Here is a 20,332-nt window from a genome sequence, read left to right on the forward strand (position 1 = left end):
TATAATTCATTGCCTATCACTAGTAGACTAGAACAGTGAGAAACTAAAAGCAAGCTAAAATCACCTTCCCCCATCCACCCTCTTCTACATCCTACCCCCGAGCAGCACAGGGGAATGGGGAATGGGGGCTGCGGTCAGTCCTTAAGGCTTCATCTCCGCCGCTCCTTCACGGTCACTCTCTGCCCCTGCTGCACGCAGGTTCCCTCCCACGGGATGCCGTCCTTCCGGAACTGAGCCTGCGGGGGCTGCCCACAGGCAGCAGCTCTTCAAGCACTGCTCCAACACGGCTCCGTACCACGGGGTCCATCCATCCCCCAGGAGCAAACTGCTCCAGCACGGGTCCCCCACAGGTGGGCGGCAGCTCCCCCCCAGACCCCCTGCTCCTGCGTGGGCTCCTCTCCATGGGCTGCAGCTCCGGCCCGGGGCCTGCTCCTGCGGGGGCTCTCCATGGGCCGCAGCCTCCTCCAGGCCACATCCACCTGCTCCCCCGGGGGCTCCTCCACGGGCTGCAGCGTGGAGATCTGCTCCATGTGGGACCCATGGGCTGCAGGGGGACAGCCTGCTCCACCAGGGGCCTCTCCACACGCCACAGGGGAACTGCTGCTGGGGCGCCTAGAGCACCTCCTGGCCTCCCTCTGCACTGACCTTGGGGTCTGCAGGGCTGGTTCTCACTCCTCACTCTCCTAGCTGCTGCTGCACAGAATTTTTTTTCCCCTTTCTTATATCTGCTCTCACTGAGGTACAAACAACATCACTTATTGGCTCAGCTCTGGCCTGCAGCGGGTCCCTTTGGAGCCAGCTCTGATCTGCTATGGGACAGCTTCTGGACTCTGTTCATAGAGGCCACCCCTGCAGACTCTGCTACCAAGTCCTTGCCATGTGAGCCTAACACAGAATCAATAATTAATGTGTTTTATTTTCTGCTTCAGTATTCTTGTGATCTTCATAGTCTACTCTTTCTCATTACAAAAACCTCTGATAGCCAAGACAGACTGTTTCTACCCAGAGCAACCTAATCTCTTTTATTCCAACATATTAAATCACATCATTGTTCTCTGATTAGTTAATAATTTCTGCTGTCTTATTTGTAGTATCTGCTGTGGAAAGATACTGAAGCATTACGTACACTTCGCTGAACCAAGTCCTCCTCCTCCATCACATATTTTCCAAGAAATTACGTGAGAGAAGATCTGCTACAGGAATTTATCTTCTGAAATTTTATTTCACTTTTGAGTGAAATACAGCTTGCTTGCCAACTATTAATTATACTCTGAAATCTTGGTTGTGTGTATACAGTTTCTCAAAATTGTTCTTCAGGAATTTGAAGCTCTGTTTTGGCTGTTCATATTCTGCTATGGAAATACTTAGGACTTTGTTTACCTTCAGCGATGATGGTAAATACTCTCCTTTGTACTGGAGTTTCTTTTAACTAGTTGCTGTCAGTCCACCTACCACTAGAAAACCCTCTTGCAGCATTGCTAGTTTTGAGTCATTTCTTTATTTTCATTGCAGTGCTTGAGTTTTATTCAGTTTGAAGAGGGATAGAACCCCTTCACGCTCAGAAATCTGCCTCAGGTTGCTTTTCAAATGTGATCTCCTGTTTCCCTGTGAATTTCTTGAACTTGTATAGATATGAGAACCATAGCTGTCCATTACTTGAGTAGTTGTCTGAAAATGTTTAGAAAATAACAGGGCCCAAATAGCTTGTGCCTTTTTTTTCTCTTTTCTCATTTCTGTTAGGGACCTTATTGCTAGAAATTGTGTTTCTGTCAGATGCATATTGGAAAATGAGTTTGTCTTTTCCAAACTAGAAACCGCCAGTCTATCCCATGGTCTGCATAAGTAACTCCCATCTACCCCTTCAGTGAGCACCAGCTATGTAAAGAGTTCAGAGTTTCTTTGCGAGGGGGATCACAACCATGGCCACACACACTTTAACCTGTGGAGAAAAGCCCTGGTTACCATTTTGTCTGCTGAGTTCATGTCCTCAGACTGCTGACAGGAAGGGCGAGCTATACAGAAGATACACTAAAGAGGCGTATTTTAGGGAAGGCTTTTCCAAATACATAATTTTATGTTAAAGGTGTTGGAGATCTAGCGACTCCAAGTGCATAATAGCACAAGTGTAATCTAGGACAGGTCAGACAGAAGCTTTATGATGCTGAACATGGTGAGTGCATCCAGACAGCATCTGCCCCTCTGCTCCCCTGTTCTTTGCCAAGGGAATATAGAGAGACAAGACCTTCAGAAGGAGAAAAAAAAAAAAAAAAAAAAAAAACACACCACTTTTGCGAAGGAAAAGCCTTCTGACTTCAGAACTGAGGGAGGAAAATGCGGTAGGCTTTTGTTCCACGGCACGGCAACACCCGTGCGGCGAGCATCCCCTAGAGGGCAGCGTAACACAAGAGTGGAAACGGCTCACGGCTGTGCACGGCGATCGGCAGTGGGATAGTGGGGGGTGTTTTCATCTCAACAGTTAACAGAAAAATAGTCTACAGGCATCTAGTCCTACAATAAATCTGTGTACACCGTTACGTGCCATTCCTTTTAAGCTATATTTAAGTGAAATCTACAAAAATCCTTTTTTTTTTTTTTCTCCCCTCAATCCTTTAAATGAAATTTAATATAGCAATAATTTCTGTGATAACGGGTTATGATATCCAGGCTTATATCTCTGTTTTCAGAGAGACTTCGAGCACAAAAGAATTTACATAATCCAAAAACATAAAAACTCTTGTTTCTGGTGGACTGTACAGAGACTGATATGAAAGAGATCTGAAGTGAAAAGGAGTTCAGAGGCCATGATTTTTAAGGACTGGAATAGATGTAAATCTAATTCAAATTCCAAGAAACAGATAGGACTACAGAATAAATATTTCTCTTGGTTTTCTTCTTATGATTTTTATTGTTGTTATTGTTCTAACAAACCCCTTTTATTTTGTTAAAATTAAATGATGTAGTGGATTCAAATGGTGGAGCATTACTATATATTTTTATAAAATTACGTTGTCATCTTCAAAAATATAGTACTGAGCAGAAATCGATAAGCAACGTATTTTTTAAATAAATATGTATTGATTTAATCAATCTTTAGAAAGCAATGAATAATTTGAAATGGTTTTACAGTACTGTAAAAAAAAAAGAAAAAAAAAAGAAAAGAAAAAAGACTTTTTTGACTGTCATGAAGCAAAGAACAAAAAATCATCAGATTGTGCAAACTGCTGTCAGTCCATTCTTGGCATCAAAGGTAAAATGAAGTTTGGGTCAGGGCTGTTATTAATGTTCCTGCTAAGCCTCATCACAGACATTGTAAGTGAGGGAGGAAAGCTAATTTCTACCTCTGTCACTGCTATTGTCTGCTTGGAAAAAAATCTCTCCAAAGGTAAAATAACAAGACAGTTCTACATCTCAACATAATGCTTTATCTTCTTAACAGGAAAAGACAGAAACATTTGTAATAAAACACCTTCAATTTGAGTAGCATAGTATGATCCAGTGTTTTTAAATAATGGGCATCTTGTACACTGCTGCTAGCATTGTGCCTTTCATCAGTGTGTGATGCATGCCCTTAAAACCCAATATTGACAACTTTCAGTCTATTCTCATTTTTCTTAGTGGTCCAAAGATGGGAACCTTTGTGTTTTTATTATTCATCTCGGGGATAAATTTAAAGAAATCTGTGGAATTCATCAAGGAATTATTTTTTTTCCATTATTTTTTGTCAGTCAGTGAGGTTATAGAAGACCTGGGTCCATTTGTGTTGTCCAAAATCACTCTACCATGTCTACTAGAGAACTCCAACAAGTGTCTGAGAGGACATAAGGACACAAAAGTGGCATCGCTCTTGGCTGGCTCTGCTCTCAAGCCCAAGCGACTGGAGACATGGTCTCACTGAATCCACTGGAGGCAGCTTTCAGCACAAAGTGGATCTAGGCTTGCACTGGCAGGCTGCAGTTTCTCTGGTTCCCTGTTCTCCCTGTTCCCTGCCTATGAACAAACACTAATCAACATCGTAACAGGAACAGAGAGAGCAAATGCTCTGAAAGCTCCCACACACATCTTTCATGTATCACAAGAGATGCTGTTTTTGGCAAATAGATGCCATCAGCGGGAAGCTTTATTTGAGATGTCTCTCACAGTTTAGCAACAATATGAATTGCTTCTCCTTTGGTGGAGCATCAGACTGTTCTGCCCCGTTATATCCCTGTGAGATCTTCTGTGGCACCAATGCTGTCTGTGCTCCCATCTCCCTGTAGAGAAGTGATCAGCCAGTGAGTGGTACCCTGCCCAAGTCCTCCTCCTTCCCCTAGGCTCAGCAAAGTAAATATGACCTTTCAGTTAGAAACCAAACCAGCTCCTCGGTGCTGTTCACGTAACGATGAGAGTCTATGATTTTGGTGAAGGCAAGCAACCAGCAGCTGTAGTGACAGTGCTGAGGAACTGGTACATCTTTTGTTTTACAGCTGTGTGTGAAGTCCCAGAATTGACGGTTCTCTTAAAACACTTTACAGCCCACTGGGTGAACAGTAGATGTCTCCAGGATCCTTGAGTAACTCGGGAGTAACTTGGGAGTGGAAGGTAACATGCTTCTTTTCACTGAGATTTCGCTGAGAAACTATTTTTTTTTTTCTTTAGAAGGTTTCCTCGGCTTTTACTCTGAGCAGATTTAACAAAAATTAGTTCAGATCTTAAAGCTGTGCTATTACCATCTATGTGTGTGTGTGTATATTATCCTAACAGGTGTGGACACACACAGAGTTTTTGTTGTTATTCATTTTTCATGTATATGTGTGTATATATATGTATGTGTGCATTTACATATCTACATGTTGCACATTGATGTACATATACACATACACAAATACACGTACACATATTTACTTGTTTGCATTAAGATATTACTTGAAATGATCTGCCATACCAGCACTTCAGATGAATTTCTTGGCACCTCACTTTTCATTTCCTCATTATATGCACACATCCATTTGGTTTTTACTTACTTCTGTTAGTAATGGCTAATTTGGAGGCAAATTCTTTTCCTGATTTTTTAAAAATACCTCTTAAATTGTGAGTGAAATCTACATCTGGGCCAAAACCTTAACTGGCACAGGGTCACCTGTCCTCATTGAATTTAATGGAGATATGTGTCCCAATCTTAATTGAAAAGGTGATTATTTTTCTATATATAGTAGGCAGCACATATAATGATTCAAGCTGTAACATTTTTGTTAATTGCATCTCTTTTGAAAAATACATGTAACTACTGTCTCCTCTAAAAATAAGTCAAGAAATTTAGATATTTTTAGCTCAGGATTAATAGGCAAGACTTAAATGAGACAATTTAATTCTAAATGACCTCAGACTTTTATACCTCATAGTTAAGGCCTAGGCTAGAGGAAGATAGCGGTCTAGCCAATATCTGCTTAATCTTTTTTCTGGACAGCAGTATCTGGAGCAGTTGATTATTGCAGTAAGTTTTTTTCAGAAACCCTTAAAATACATACTTATACATAAAAAGCCAAACTATTACAGAAAGCTGTTACTTTTTCAAACATTTTTTTTTTATTTTTATTATTATTTTCAATGGTTGTTCTTTATCTGTAAGGGTGTTACTGGAGCTAGGCTGATATACACCAGTTGTTACTAGTTGTATTATCAATGACCTTCCCTTCATTTTCAAAGGCAATGAGGAGATTATTTCCCTCAATTATGTACTCCTGCTAAACATAAAGTTTGCCAGTCGTGAGTGGCAATACTCTAATCCGAAAATATAATCATGAGGAGATGAAACTGTAGGGTTTTAATATTTTCTCCATAGAAACACTTACCTGTTGCAGTAACAAGAAAGCAACAGCTGAGGATCATTTTGCTATTAGGACTAATATCTCAGGCAGTATGGCTAATTTCGAATAAATTAATAACATTGGTGGGATCAGATGTTGTTCACCGGCTATTCTAAACAAATTAAACTACAAATTTGCTGAACCCCTAAGTATTATTTAAGTGGTTCTGGCAGTTCTCCCAGAAGACAGAGGACAACAAATGTGATACCAATTTTTCCAGAGGCTGCGGGGACACCTGCACAGCTCAGCCTATGGGGAACACATGCTTCACAAACCTCATAGTACTCTTTAGTTAGTGAGCTTATGAATAAGGGTGATTTGGCTTGTACAGTGTACCTGGATTTTTAAAAAGCCTTACACAAGGTCCTCAGGAAGAGCTTTCAAAGAAACTAATCAGTCATGAAATGACAAAAGAGGCTCCCTTTTCGATTAATAGCTGCTAGCAAGATCCATCAAGGGCTATTAAACATAATTGTCCAGTTGCAGCCTGTATTCAGGAAATCCTTAAAATGGTAATTGCTGCAACTGGGATGGCAAAGCTATCACCACCTGCTCGTCCTTCACTTACACTCTTTCCTGAAGCATTTGCTATTCCTCTGTCAGGGACATAATGCTGGGCAAGGAGACTTTCACTCTGACCTAGGGCAGCCTTTGCGATATTCTTAGCTAAGAATAGAATTATACACTTAGGGATAAAAAGTATCTACATTTTTCTCCTTTTAACGACAAAAGATCTCTTCCTCATGTAACATAACAATTTTATGTAAAAGTAGAATAACAATTTCCACATCAATAGCTTCTTTTATGAAGGAAATCAAACTTACAAAATTGTCTTTTTCTGTCCAAAATTATCCCTTATTGTCCTTTTTTTTTTTTTTAATTGTCTCAGTACAATGTAGGGGGCAATGCAGAAACACATAATTTTTACAGGTTTTAGAAGAATTTTGAGGAAGGAACATCATTTCTGCAGTCTGATGAGTTATGGCGAGAGGCCTCCCCTGCAGAGCTGTGGGAAGCTGGCGGGGACAGGGGCCGGCCAGAAGAACTTGTGTGCTTGGCAGGGCTAGGATTGGGTAAAGTCCTACAGTACTGAACATGAGGAAAGGTTGGATGACAACATGGGCTCTGCATTGGTAACAACTTGTATAAGAGAGTGTGAGAGTATAAGAGACAGCAGAATTCTTCAAGTCAACTTTTGTCCATGTAAGCATTCTCCCCTACCATGCATATTTCTCCGTGTGAGAATATACAGTGATAGGCTCAGATGTAAATGCAAGTAGTCCTATCCCCTAAACAGAACTGTTAGTAGGAAAGATTTATGTCTGTGTTCTAAACAGAAGAACTGCTCTCTCAGTCTGTTGAGCTCTCAGAATGATCTCCTGGCAAGCCATAATGGTTCGCTGCTATTTTTTGGTGTTGTACAAATCGCCTATGTGCAAACATAACCCAACAGTAAAAGGCATCATGTATACTGATCAATGCATCCAAGAAGGCAAATTGGTGTTTATTTTCAGAATCCTTTGACTTCATATGGAACTCGTTTTTACAGATAGAGAAAAAAATCATTTCCAGAGATAAAAGCCTAAATTTATATGTACATAAATCCTCTGCAATCCCATCAACTCATTTGAACTTCCTGATTTTCTGGACCTCCAGCTAGCAGACCACTTGGCTCCACACAGAAATCGTGCCTAGTTTTAAGTCCCTGTTTTCAAAACAACTTGAGAGAAAGAATAGAGTCAGTGTCTTTCTCCTTCCCTTCCCTTCCCTTCCCTTCCCTTCCCTTCCCTTCCCTTCCCTTCCCTTCCCTTCCCTTCCCTTCCCCTCCCTTCCCTTCCCTTCCCTTCCCTTCCCTTCCCTTCCCTTCCCTTCCCTTCCCTTCCCTTCCTTTTCCTATCCATGGACAACTTATCTCGTAGAATCAAAAGTTAAAATGATTTAATGTAATGAGAAAAAAAAAAACAAACTCACACTGAACAACATTTACATCCTTCTGTGATTTTTCTTCTTTGGCTTAACAGGCTGGTTTGAAAAACAGTGCTTTTTCACTGCTAAATCTGACCTCATCATTCATGGTATTCCACACTGGAGTAATGGTATTAGAATAGTTGCTTTGTAATAATGGTGGAAAAGCCACAGGCTAGAGGCAACATTCAGAAGCATTACTATTTCTAAGACTGCTTTGGAATATTTTCATCATTTATTTCCTCTTTATGCATATGAAATTAACCAAGCATATCAAGGTTTTGTTTCATACATCTGGTTCACTATACTGCATGGGGAAATTTGTTATCATGAAAAATAAAGGAGTCTTAGTATTTTTCCTTATTTATTTATATTTCCTAATTTTCCTTTAACAGAGACTCTCTTTCAACAGCCTCACAACTTATTTCAAAATGTTTAAGCACTGTTGAGGGACCAGAGCAGAACCTTTTTGGTTTGGAGACAGCCAAAGCCCAGCTGATCAGTGGGTGGAGCTGGCAGATAACATGACAGCTGCTGCAAAGTCTGGATCTCCATGGCATGCCCCTCTTGCACTGCTCCAACTGGCAGGCTCACAAGGTCACATGATGGTGCTTCAGGTACTAAATTGTGACCTCTAGCCACATGGAATGTTCAGGCATTGAGCCAGAAGACATTATCAAGAAAGATAAAAGTTCAAGAAGGTATTAAATGCAAATGTATTTCAGGTATTTGTTTCAATACAAATAAGCTGTGTTTGTTGACTCCTGAGTTGCTGAGGTCTACTGGATAATATTCTGGCTAATCTACATGGCCTCAGAGATACAGTTTATTATTTTAGCAACAAAGATTCTGTTCTTTGGAAGTGCTAACACCTCTCTTTCCTCGCACCCTTTTTTTTAGAAACTGTTTTAAGTTTTGTCCTTAGACTGTCATTTTGCCTATATTTATTTCTGATAAGATTCTTTTTCTTCTTGAAGTGTTTATGTTAAAAGAGGGACACTGGTCAAATACCATACAATGATAATGGAGTCAGGAAAAGTTTACGTAGTCTGCTGTGAATTCAACAAGTCCCCTAGAGGATCCAATTCCTGTACTTAAAAACTCTGACATCTGAAGAAGAAGGATATTTGTTTAACTATGCAAGAGTTTAGAGGGTGTCTATCTAGTCTGCTACTAAGAATAATGTGGCAATCCTGCTTATTCATTACTAGTAGCTCCCTGATTTCTTCCTGTTGCAGATTGGTTTATTGTAACCTAAGGCAGGAAGAAGAATCGTGGTAATTTTTATTAGTCTTCTGACACAAGTTTTTTTGTCCTTGTTTAGTACTAGTGCAACTGTATTTTTGCTGTTTCATCTCCAGTAGGTATTGTCTGGTCTAGATTTGCTTTCTTCGTTTTTTCAGGCTTTTCCAGAATGTTATAACAAACTTGCTTGATATGCTCCTATATTTTGTGTAAATGCAGTTATTTTATATGGATATCCTTTCTGACTAAAAAGTATTTCTCTTATATTTTATCTTGTAACTTGTATTTTGTATCTTGTATGTCGTGGCAACTCAAATTTATCCTACAAAACATCTGTCTTCAATGACAATATGTGCCATTGGCAATGTGTGGCAACTGTACAGGAAAATTATTCATCTAAAGGAAATGCTTCCTGATCTCCCTCCATCTCTCATCCATCAGAGCCCTGGCCTGGGACAAGTGAGCTCCTCTGGCTGTCCAGAACCATTCTTAGTCAGCAGCATGGTCAGGATGGCCTTTGCCAGCTCCTCCTTGCACTCTCATCTTACTCTTAGCACAGTTTGTCCTGAGCAGCCAGTGTTTCACACCTACCCTGACAGAAACCTTTCAATGCTGAATGAGGTTAACCCCTATTTCAACTCTAGGGCTTAAAGCTAGGACAGTCAGAACTGTGTTAGCTGTCTGCTGGGGGGGGTTGGCACTATGCTTCTCAGCAGCCTCCCACCACTTCTAGAATGCTCCCCAACCTGCTTTGTTTTGGAGCATAGTGATTTGGCAAAAAGTAACCAAGTTGCAAATAGCATTTGCCTATGTCCATGTAGGAAAGCTATTTTAGGTGGACATGAGGTGTCTCATAAAAAAGGCAATGAGATTTCCTGCCAGCACTTAGTAATGAATCAGAGCTTGGAGACAGAGATGTCATTCTTGCCTACCCACCTGGTACACAGATAAGAAAAGACAGCTCCAGGCTATACAACAACAGAGGCAGGTTTCAGGTTTTGTGCTCCAAGAAAAATAATAAAATGTAATTTGTCTTTTTTTTTTTTTTTTTTTCCCAGGTTGTAACATCTCTGACAGCAGCATGTCAAGTGCAGGAAGTTGAAAGAGCAAGTGAAGGAGCAGGGTGGTTTCAGAGCAGTTTCAGGGCAATGTGGATGGTAACTGAGAGAAATTGATGTGGTTCTGGACTGAATGGTGCTAGGGGTCTGTTAAAGGTCACTGTCCAGTGCCCATTATCTGGGCTAAATCAGAGGCCAAGAAATACCCTCATCTATCTCTTGCAATGTGGCAAAGTGAAGGCCACTCAAAAGCTTTCTTAATGCTTTCTTAAATGATGTGCCTCATTAACTTCTGGTTCCCTGAGCTTCCCTGCGTAGTCAGTGAGAGGATGACAGTTAACCCACTGCTATTTTTCTCACTTAAGAGTCTGAGGAGAGAGGGCTTTAAACTTTGATATCTCGTCAATAGGACTCGAAGCTTCAGGATAGCAGAAGTGTTGTGAAGAAGCAGAAGATAGTGAGAAGTGTTTCTGGAGGTAGATGAGCTCCTTGCTGTATATATATCATAATCCCAATGATGGAGAATGAAAGTGGAGAGCAGCAGGATGAACCCAGACTTGCCCACCCAAGCAGTCACGCTCCGGTGTTATATTCAGTTGGTACACACCGACCGACTATAAATATATTTTTATATAAATATATTTTTATATAAATATATTTTTATTTCAAATATTTTTATTGATTTAGAAGACCATCCATATGCATATCGTGAACTGTCCCATTTTCTACTGGACGATTAGGGGAAACATATTTCAGGGATTATGAAAGTGGAAAAAAACCTCAGTCTGTGTGTCTTTTACATAGTGATGATTTGAAATGTATGCAAGCTCTATACTGCTGCTAGACTGTCATGGCAGGAACTTCATATTAAGTTTGATTTATGGAAAGACCTCATGCACCATTTCTGTAGTCATCAGACTTTTGTGTGAATCGTTGTAACTGGTCTCATCATAATGGAATGACTGCAAACAAAGATGCTGCTGTGGCATCCTGATGCCACATGATGTATGAGTAAATTGGAGATAGACCTATCCATTGGCTCTGTATGACGACATGGTTTCTAATTGGTACCATGTGACTACATCCAACTTTTATTTGAATATGATTTTTATTGGAATTGTTTTGGTAGCTTCGGTTGGACCTTCCACATTTTAATTACCGTCAGGGGAAAAATATTTCAGTTTCGCTTCCTAAAAGCTCATCTCTTTGCCTGATCTTTCACTGACAATCTTTCCGGCAGCTAAATTCTTGTTCAAATTGCTTGCCTCAGAAGCGAACAAATCTGTTATGTCCATTCTTATTCTCTTCTTCTATGGTCTCATTACCTGGTATAATGTTTTGGACCTCCAATCCACAGTGATTATCCTCTTAATGATTTTCTGAATTATTAATATTCCCTTTCTACAGAAGCCCAGAGAATCTTGCACAAGGTTACATAAGAGGGTCACCCTGTATCTTCTAATCCATCATCTGTGCCCTAATTATGATCCTTCCTCCCAAGTTTTCTAGAGAACAAAACATTTGCTTTCCTAGTATTTTCAGATAACTATAATTATCTGACTGAAACTAATAATCACAAAGTGGAGAACTGTGATCTTCGAGGCTGCTTAAATTTGAGATTAATTTTATGACTAGGTAAGGATTTATTTATTTATTTTTTTATTTTTCAGAGGAAAAAGTCTGCCTAAAGCTGAAACCGTGTAATGAAGCGGCAAGAATAAGACTATAGGTGATCAGTCACACTGCTTGACAGCTGAATTATAAAGGTTAATTCTCCAGTAATGTTGGCAAGTCACTCTTGAGAAACTTTTTGAAAGAAATTAGTTCACTGATTCACTGTAGGTTTCTGAATGGTGAGTACATAGAAACAGCCTGTTTTGTAAAGCTAACCTGACACACTCCAAACAACTGATTCATTTTGAGAACGTCTTTCATAAAATGTCTTCTCTCTGCCTTTTTTTAAGACAAAATATCCTTTCACCCCTCTTCAGAACAGTTTTTTGCTGCTTTTCAGTATTCATGTGCCCTCTCCCTGGAGAATTCTCTGAGCCAGCCATGAAATGGGTACACCCCAGAAAGATACAGTGCAGATGTACTGCTTACATCACCCCTGACTTAATGATCTCTACATCTGAGATGGGAACTCCAATTCAAGTCCATTCTATTCTCTGAAATTTTGAGTCCAAATTAGTTGCATTGTGTCATCTGTATTTCAAACATTTTAGTCCAGATTACTCAGATTCCAAATTAAAACAACTAATGCCAAATTAATTAATAGTCATGTGCTTGCATGCCTGTCCTAATTTTAGTTCTCTGATCACCTTGTGATGACATGCAGATAATTCTGCACAATGATGCTGTTTCTCTTATCTTTTGTCTCTGCTGACTTCTGCTTCATTAATGTGTCTTAGGGTTTTTTTTGCTCTTCCAGCTGTTGAAGCCATTTAGAAGCTGTTTTATACACTTTTGTAATCTCCAGCTCCTTCATGCAATGCTTGCTGAAGAGTGCTCCTTAGTTAAGAAAAATCAGAGGATGAACCTAGCAAAGGTAAACTGGATGCCTTAATGTGTCTGGTTATTTAGATGGGATTGGCGCTTTGAAAAAAAAGCTGTGTTCCATAGCCCTGGTAATTTACAGTTGAAAGATAACATATTACTTGCTTTGCACATATTACTTGCTTTGCTTAAAAATATAAAAAAATAAAAGAGCAGAGAACAATGTTGTGAAATGGTTACAGAAGTATCATATACTTTATACATCACATGAGAAGTAAAACCTGACAAAGACATCACTGCAGCTCATATGCATCATTTTATTTATCAGGGAATGAATGAATGTGTTATCTTAGACGTACAGAAGAGAATCAGGTGCTGTAGCTCTTTTAGCCTTATTAATGGCAACCAACTCACCACACACAGTTACACAAGCGGTCCTTACTGCTCATGAAGTTAACCTGATGTCAGGAGCTTTGGCTGACTGTACTTGCTGTCAGACTGCATATGTTGCACCTTGTGTTCACATAAGTGTAGGCAGAAGGGATGTCTCACTGCTACTTGCATTTCTGCAAGCTGAGCAACATGTGCTTTGTGGCAGTCATGTTGCATGGCCAGGTCTGAGAGACAGGTTAAACACCCTTGGAAGAGGGAAACCTGAAAGGGGACTAGAGGGATGTTGTGAACCTGTCCCTTATGAAGTGAGAAAACTGGAGAGTATTCTTTGTGTTTCAACTTTTTTTTTTTTCTCTCATTTCTTTTTCTTTTCAGCACCTTTCTTCAGTAATTACAGCCTATCCTTGACATCTGAGAAGATTGTTCCTGGTAGGACAATTTCCCAACATGTCTAACTGTGACTGGAAATATATGTTCTTGATATCCTCATCCCATACAATCGTATTGTCTAACTGCTATGGTGTGCAGAGGACAGCTAGCTTAGAAAAAGTGAAAATGCTCAGCCCAAGAATTCATGCACTGCGTGACATTATTGTAGCACCCAGTGTTAGCAGCTCTGGAAGTGAACTGACCAGTCACAAAGAAACACCTTGCAGACAGCCATACAAGTAAATGTCTTCCAGCCTCCTTGTACCTTTCCAATAGAGTGAGGAAAAATAAATAGAAAGATAAATTTAAACGGAGTTGGTGTATTGAATGAGTGTTTGGACCAAAATCTGATAACCCAGAAATCAGGAACTGTGTAAATCTTTCAGTTGAGCTAACTTGCTAAATGTTTTGTATCAACAAAGGCCCTGGGTTCTCTGAGCAGAGCTGATGAAATTATGCATCACGGCAATACTGTATTAGACTTGGAAGACACCCCACAAAGCTCTAGAAAGGCTCATGAACAGCAGCAGTTAGGCTTTTCTGAGCTGTACATTGCAGTGCTGCTTCTCTTCAGAAGCCCAGCAAGTCATTTTTGAGTCTCTAGCTTGCTTTCATTGTCTTTTGGGGATGGATTTGAAGCTCTGTTGCTGTGGATTATCTGAACAGAAAGTTTGTCTATTTAATGATCTGAAAAGGAGATGCTTTCTCCCCAGCTGTGTGAAACATGGAAATGTAGCCTGGAGAATGACTGTAAACATATTCTAATTCTCTGTATTTTAATGGACCTCATCTTTTTTCCCTTATTTCATATTTTCACCCCAGTTAGCTTAAGTTCTGAGGCTTAGGCTCTTTATTTCATAGTTATTCCTTTGCTTAGAGTGATGCTTTGTAAAACAGTCAGCTAAGCATTAATCACCATTTATCTTGTCATTTTGGCTGTGGCTGACATATATTAAACTGTACCTCAGGACATACACATCTGGTGATGACAGTCATTTGTTAATTGAATATGACTTTTAATGAACTTTTCACCCAGTAGGCTATGTCAGGGATTTATGATGTTCAAAGTATTTTTTTGTGATTTTTGGTAGCAAGGATCAAAAGGAAGCTTGCAGGGTTGTACATATTTTGCCAGTTGATCCCCATGGGTACCAAATTCATCAGCATCATATCTGACTCAATAAATGCAAACTCTTAATGACAGGTGTTTTATAACCACTCCCAAATGTATCATCTGAGTACAGCTATTCACCACAGCAGCCATCATAGCGGGCGCACGCCTCAGAGGCAATATCACCAGGTTGACTCGTCTTCCTTCTTCTAGGTTCATTTGAGAGAAGACGGCTGCCTTGTGCATGTGCTGCTGGTGAGGCTACACGTGAGTCTGTGTTCTCCATGGAGGTGACACAGGGGAACAGCTCATGTTCCCTTAGAAAGCAGGAACAGGCATCAAGGGGTTGTGCATGCTTTTCACAGGAAAGAAGTGAGGATGACCAAAATGGTAGGACACAAGTCAACTGTAAGTATATTTGGGACTCAGAAAAGCAACCTTAGAGTGCGAACAGACCCTTTCCCAATTCTTTTGTTTCTGTTTCTAATAAGAATTTGGCTGTTATGACTGGTTCATGAAATGCCTCTTTCTTTATCTTGACTTCCGATTGCCATTGTTTACATGCCTTTGGAAGAACTGAAGATCAAACACAGAACAGGGGGAGAGAAGCTTTGGAAATCAGCTATGTGTATAAAGACTTGGCGAGAGCATTAATAGATGCAAAGGAAAATTGCAAGAAGAAAGAAAATAATCTCAATGAAGGCAACTTGCAATATGAATATCAAAAGAGGACTAGTTTGGAAATGGAAATGCAGCACACTTGGAATTAATGTAGACTCATTCTAGGCCCGGCATGATTCATACAGTGCCAACAGGCTGTACAATTTGCATCAGTATCTATGTTTCAATACAGTTTTGTAACAAGGCTATTTAAATGATCTAATCCTTTTACGCATGCATGTGGGAGCCTGGAGATGAGGAAGGGTAGGCAAGAGCTGGGTATCTGCGGGGCACAGCTCACATGCAACTTGTCAGGGCCAACTCCAGGCTGAAAAAGCAACATCTCTGTTCAAACCCAGGCTTTGTCATTTTGATACACACATTTCGGCTGCAGATCCTCTGAGCAGATATTTCTGAATATAGGCAATGTAATCTCCTCCCTTCCCTTTAATTCAAAGCATATATATAGTTGTAAGTCCTGCTTTAGGTCACTGCAAGATGTAAAGCCTGATGCTATATCACAGAAGACAGAATGTGTGCGTTTGGAAGTTTGCATACATCTGGATGCATACGTGTAACATCAGGAATCAGAAGTCTGATTTTTGCTTCACCTCCTTTAAACTTATGTGGAGTTAACTCTTGATTTGTACTGAATAGAGGCCACTTGCTGGAGGCCAATATGTGGGAGGCAGTGCCCTCTTTTTGATCATCATGGGTATACAATGGTAACAAGAAGAAAATGTTACCACTTTGAATAATTGTGCTATGCAAACTAGAAGGGGCTCCATGCAGTGCTCATGCTGTCAGTATTGTAATGAAAATGCTGGTACATAATAAATAAAAATTCAGTATTCATACTGAAATGTCTTTTCCAAATAACATCCTCCCCAAGAATATTCCTGAATGTGCTCAGAGTCTGTGCTTTCCCCAGGCAAGCAAACATATTTCAGGCCATAAGGCCATGACACTGATGATGCTTTTGAACTTTCTTTCTTTTTCTGAAGCCTATCATAAGACTTGTTTCTTTTGGTCTTTTATTAGAGGCCTCATACTTATAAAGAATGGAAAATATTTTTGTGTGTGTGTGTGTGTATGTTTAATTGTACCTTATGGGTATTTCTTCCATAACTTACACTATATTACCTGTTCGTGTTTTTTGTTGTTGTTGTTGTTGTTGTTTGTTTGTTTGTTTTTTTCCTTTACATCATTCTTTGACTATGTGGGCAAAACATCATTTAATAATGTGCTATGTGGAAAGAGTATTTCCTTTTACATGTTTCACACTTTTTGAGGATTTCATTTAGTGCCTCTTTCCCTGTGTTGAGACAGAAGTTGCATCTGGACCATTTTCTTCAGTATCCCCTGATGTCCTTTAATATTTCTTTAACATCTTTTTAAGTAGTTATTAATTCTTTTAATCTCAAGATAGTTGAGTTTCTTTATAAAGGTCTTCATAGGTCTTACCTAAAAGACCTTGACAGAAGTATTAATAATATTTAAAAGACATCAAGATGACTGGATAATTTACATAAGAAGAAACTTGGAGTTTTTGCAGATTGTGAGGCATGGTTTCCCTCCCCAAAAGGCATGTCAATATTTCTCCATGAATTCAGATTTACTCACATGCTGACTGATATTATTCGTTAGGATATTTTTAAATGGATCACCTCAAATACAAATACCCTCTTGGAGCCTTTTTCAAGATCTGGTACCTTCTAGTTCTCTGACTTCAAAAACTGTTTGAATGGTAAGTTTACATTTTGGTTAGTTGACCAGCTATTCATTGTCTGACCTCTATAGGATCTTCTGGGTGGGCAGGACTTAGGCCAGTTGATTTCATTATTCATTTTATTTATGTGAGCTATTTTTTTTCTTCCAACCATTCAATGTGAGATAAATTTTCAGACCTGATTTTTGTAAAGAAAGCGGGTGTGTGGACCTCTATAAGCTCCTTGGTAGTGAACACCGCAGCTGAGCGTTTAGTTAGCACCTCTACCATGACCTTTGTGATCTTCCTACTCCTTTATTATCTACCAGCTGTACAAAGCTTCCTAGTTTTTATTGGCTGAGAAGAGGTTTTATTAGTAATTTTAATACCTGTCTTCAGCTAGATGTTCTTCAAAATATTTGTTTATAGTTTTAAGCCTAATTTGTCTGGGTTTATGTTCTATGTAAGCTCCCTTGTTTGCATACAACTTCCACTTTTTGAAAAATGATTTTTAGCTTCACATAACGCCTTTTACTCCTTTTAACACTGCCAGTTTATTTATAGCCCTCTAAGATTTTTTTTTTTTTTTTTTTTTTTTTGCAATGAATATTCATTTATTCTGAATCTCTTAAGATGATGCTTCCAATAAGGGCAAAATGTCAGCTTTCTAAAGCCAAATCTCTAGAAGAAAAGAGATTTCAGAAGCCTTTACTGAGGCAAGACTCTGCCTCCAGCTTAAAAGGCCTCCTGAGCCTCTGATATATTGATGCAGTCACAGCCATGGCTGCTCAGCTCCCACAGAATCCCAGCTGAGTGCAGCTCTACCCACAGCTCAGGGAAGGACCCTTTGCAAGAGGTTTGCTTCATCGTAAGGCTGAGGAGCAGGACAGTGGTCCTGCAGTCCCCACTGCTCCCCTGCTACTGCTCCCCTACCTGTCCTCTCCTGCCTGTGCCTGCTGCATTGGGGACACCACACCGAGAGCAAGAGAGTTTTAGGGTCTGCCCACACATGATGGGCACATTCAGTTCGACCTCCTGTGCTGGCTTGCTGAAGATGGGTGAAAGGAGACGGCCTTTTTTTACAGCCATGCTGTAAAACCTTACCCCCACTTGCTTCCTCAGATAGATGTATCCTTAATAATCCTTGCACTGAAATTAAGGCAGTCAGAGTGATATGCGGCCCCAAGGCTGTAACAGTCCTGTGTTTTGCTTTTGCCTCATTTTGACTTTATTGATATCCTGTTCATTTCAGAAATTGTAGCTGTCAGGTGGAAAACGTTAGGGTCACAGGATGAGCAAGGATGTGGACCACTGAATTCATTCCCTTGCTCTAGGCACCACAGTAACACATAATCTTCACAAATTTCTCAACTGGAATTCAAAAATATTGATCTGCAATATTTTCCTCCCTGGATCCTCACAATTTCATTAGAAGCTTCTTTGGGATTTAATCTTTTATTGCATTCTATCAGAAATATCCAACATTATAAAGAAAGGTTTGGAATGAATATTATTAAAGTACACTAGGATTTTTTCCTAATCCTCCAGATGTCTAAAATTATAGAGACTGCACAGAGCCACATCACAAGTTTCTTAGCAAGGCTTTCAGATATAAAATCTGTTTTTCAGGTGACATTGATTTTGCTATAAAGAGGGGGAAAATGCAGCTAAATAAAAGAAATAACAGTTTATAATGAAGAAACGGAAAAGAATCCCTGTTGTGGTTCTAAGTGGACTGCTCCATGTCAAGGCATGCCCACAGCAGTCGATCCCAGCTGCTTTGAAAACAGCTTTCCACGACTGAATATCACTGAGGCAACTGATTTGTTTCTTTGCAGAAAGGTTTCTTCTCAGTGCCACAGTAGGAACATGCACATCCCTTGGGAAGAACTTCTTGCCTATGGTAACCATTGCATTTACTGGCATCTATGGTGAGTCTGGGCCAGATCAGGTGTCTGAAGGGCCCTAGGCCAAACAACATGTGTCAAATCCAGCCTGTATGCAGCAGACACTGGCTGCAAGGGGAAAGGGGAGCAGCATCTTGGACTACCTCAAAAGAAGTAAGTTCTACCACTGCATCAGTCAGAAGCAGTACACAGGTTGGGGTTTCTCTCAGAAGACATCCAGATGGGCTAGAAAGACGTCAAGGCCTTCACATTAATATTAGCAAGCTAGATCCACTAGGACGGCATTTTGGCACTAATATCTGTAACGGGGGTGTGTACAGCAGTTGGGTGTATTCTTCTTTCCTCGCGTGTCCTCAAGCAAATGATGTGCTACAGGTGAACAGCACACTGAATTCCAGTTCCTGCAGCAAAAAACGAGCTCCTGAGTGTAAATTGATCACATAAATACTGCCCTCATGGGCAAATAACTGCAGGTTCCCCTTATCTGAATAAATCTTTCCCATATATTTTTTTCCTATAAGTTATTTCAGTCATTAAACTAAAAATAGTAGTCATGAGGGTGGTTTTGTTTTGTTTTGTTCTTTGAGAAATCAAACCAGATACCCAAATAATAAAATAAATCACAAAGGGGCTAATCGTTAAATGATAGGTAGTAAATTATATTATAAGGAAAAATCTTTTGGAGTGTGGAGACGTGACTCCAAATTAGAGTTCTTTAAGAGGACATTTGGAAAGGTCTAACAAAAATGCAAGATAACCAACCAATCCTAAGCCATGCACTGAGTTATTAGGTGTTTAAAGTTCCCATTGTAAATTGAATTACTGTAATAATAACGCTTAAAGAGTTGTGACAATGGATCCCAAATGTGCTAACTCACAACAGAAAAATGCAAGTAGGGAGGGATTTTAGGTTCAGGAACACCAATTTTAGTTTTGAGATAAATAGAATTCTAAACCTTCTATTGTCTTTATTATCACAGATAATTATGATGAAAAGCTTGACATATTTTGTAGGGTAACCACTGAAAAAGAAAAACCAAACAGGTATGATACCCATCCTTAGCTGAATCTGTGCAATTCTGAGAAATGGGTAAGAATGGAAAATATTTCTGGGGGTGTTGTCCGTTTGGGACTTTGGGACTACAGGAGTTCTCTCATCATCTACAAAAAGGACATTAAACTGTTGGAGAGTGTCCAGAGGAGGGTGACGAAGATGGTGAAGGGCCTAGAGGGGAAGACATATGAGGAGCGGCTGAGGGCACTGGGCCTGTTCAGCCTGGAGAAGAGGAGGCTGAGGGGGGACCTCATCGCGGTCTACAACTTCCTCGCCAGGGGGAGTGGAGAGGCAGGTGACCTATTCTCCGTAAACACCAGTGATAGGACCCGCGGGAACGGTGTGAAGCTGAGGCAGGGGAAGTTTAGGCTGGACATCAGGAAGAGGTTCTTCACCGAGAGGGTGGTCGCACACTGGAACACGCTCCCCAGTGAAGTAGTCACTGCACCAAGCCTGTCTGAAT

General features: G+C 40.1%; 2 long non-coding RNA genes across 2 annotated transcripts; both read left to right on the top strand.

The window, feature by feature from the left end:
• The first annotated feature begins 1,208 nt into the window (after positions 1-1,208).
• LOC121067778 lies at positions 1,209-7,036 on the top strand. The gene is made up of 3 exons (XR_005818443.1): positions 1,209-1,394; positions 4,464-4,578; positions 6,733-7,036. It is a non-coding gene; the product is annotated as an uncharacterized LOC121067778 (long non-coding RNA).
• Positions 7,037-10,123: 3,087 nt separating this feature from the next.
• Positions 10,124-12,650, top strand: LOC121067089. The gene is made up of 3 exons (XR_005818089.1): positions 10,124-10,210; positions 11,782-11,964; positions 12,523-12,650. It is a non-coding gene; the product is annotated as an uncharacterized LOC121067089 (long non-coding RNA).
• Positions 12,651-20,332: the final 7,682 nt, after the last annotated feature.

The sequence above is a fragment of the Cygnus olor genome, chromosome 3 (assembly GCF_009769625.2).
Source record: "Cygnus olor isolate bCygOlo1 chromosome 3, bCygOlo1.pri.v2, whole genome shotgun sequence".
Classification (NCBI taxonomy): domain Eukaryota; kingdom Metazoa; phylum Chordata; class Aves; order Anseriformes; family Anatidae; genus Cygnus; species Cygnus olor.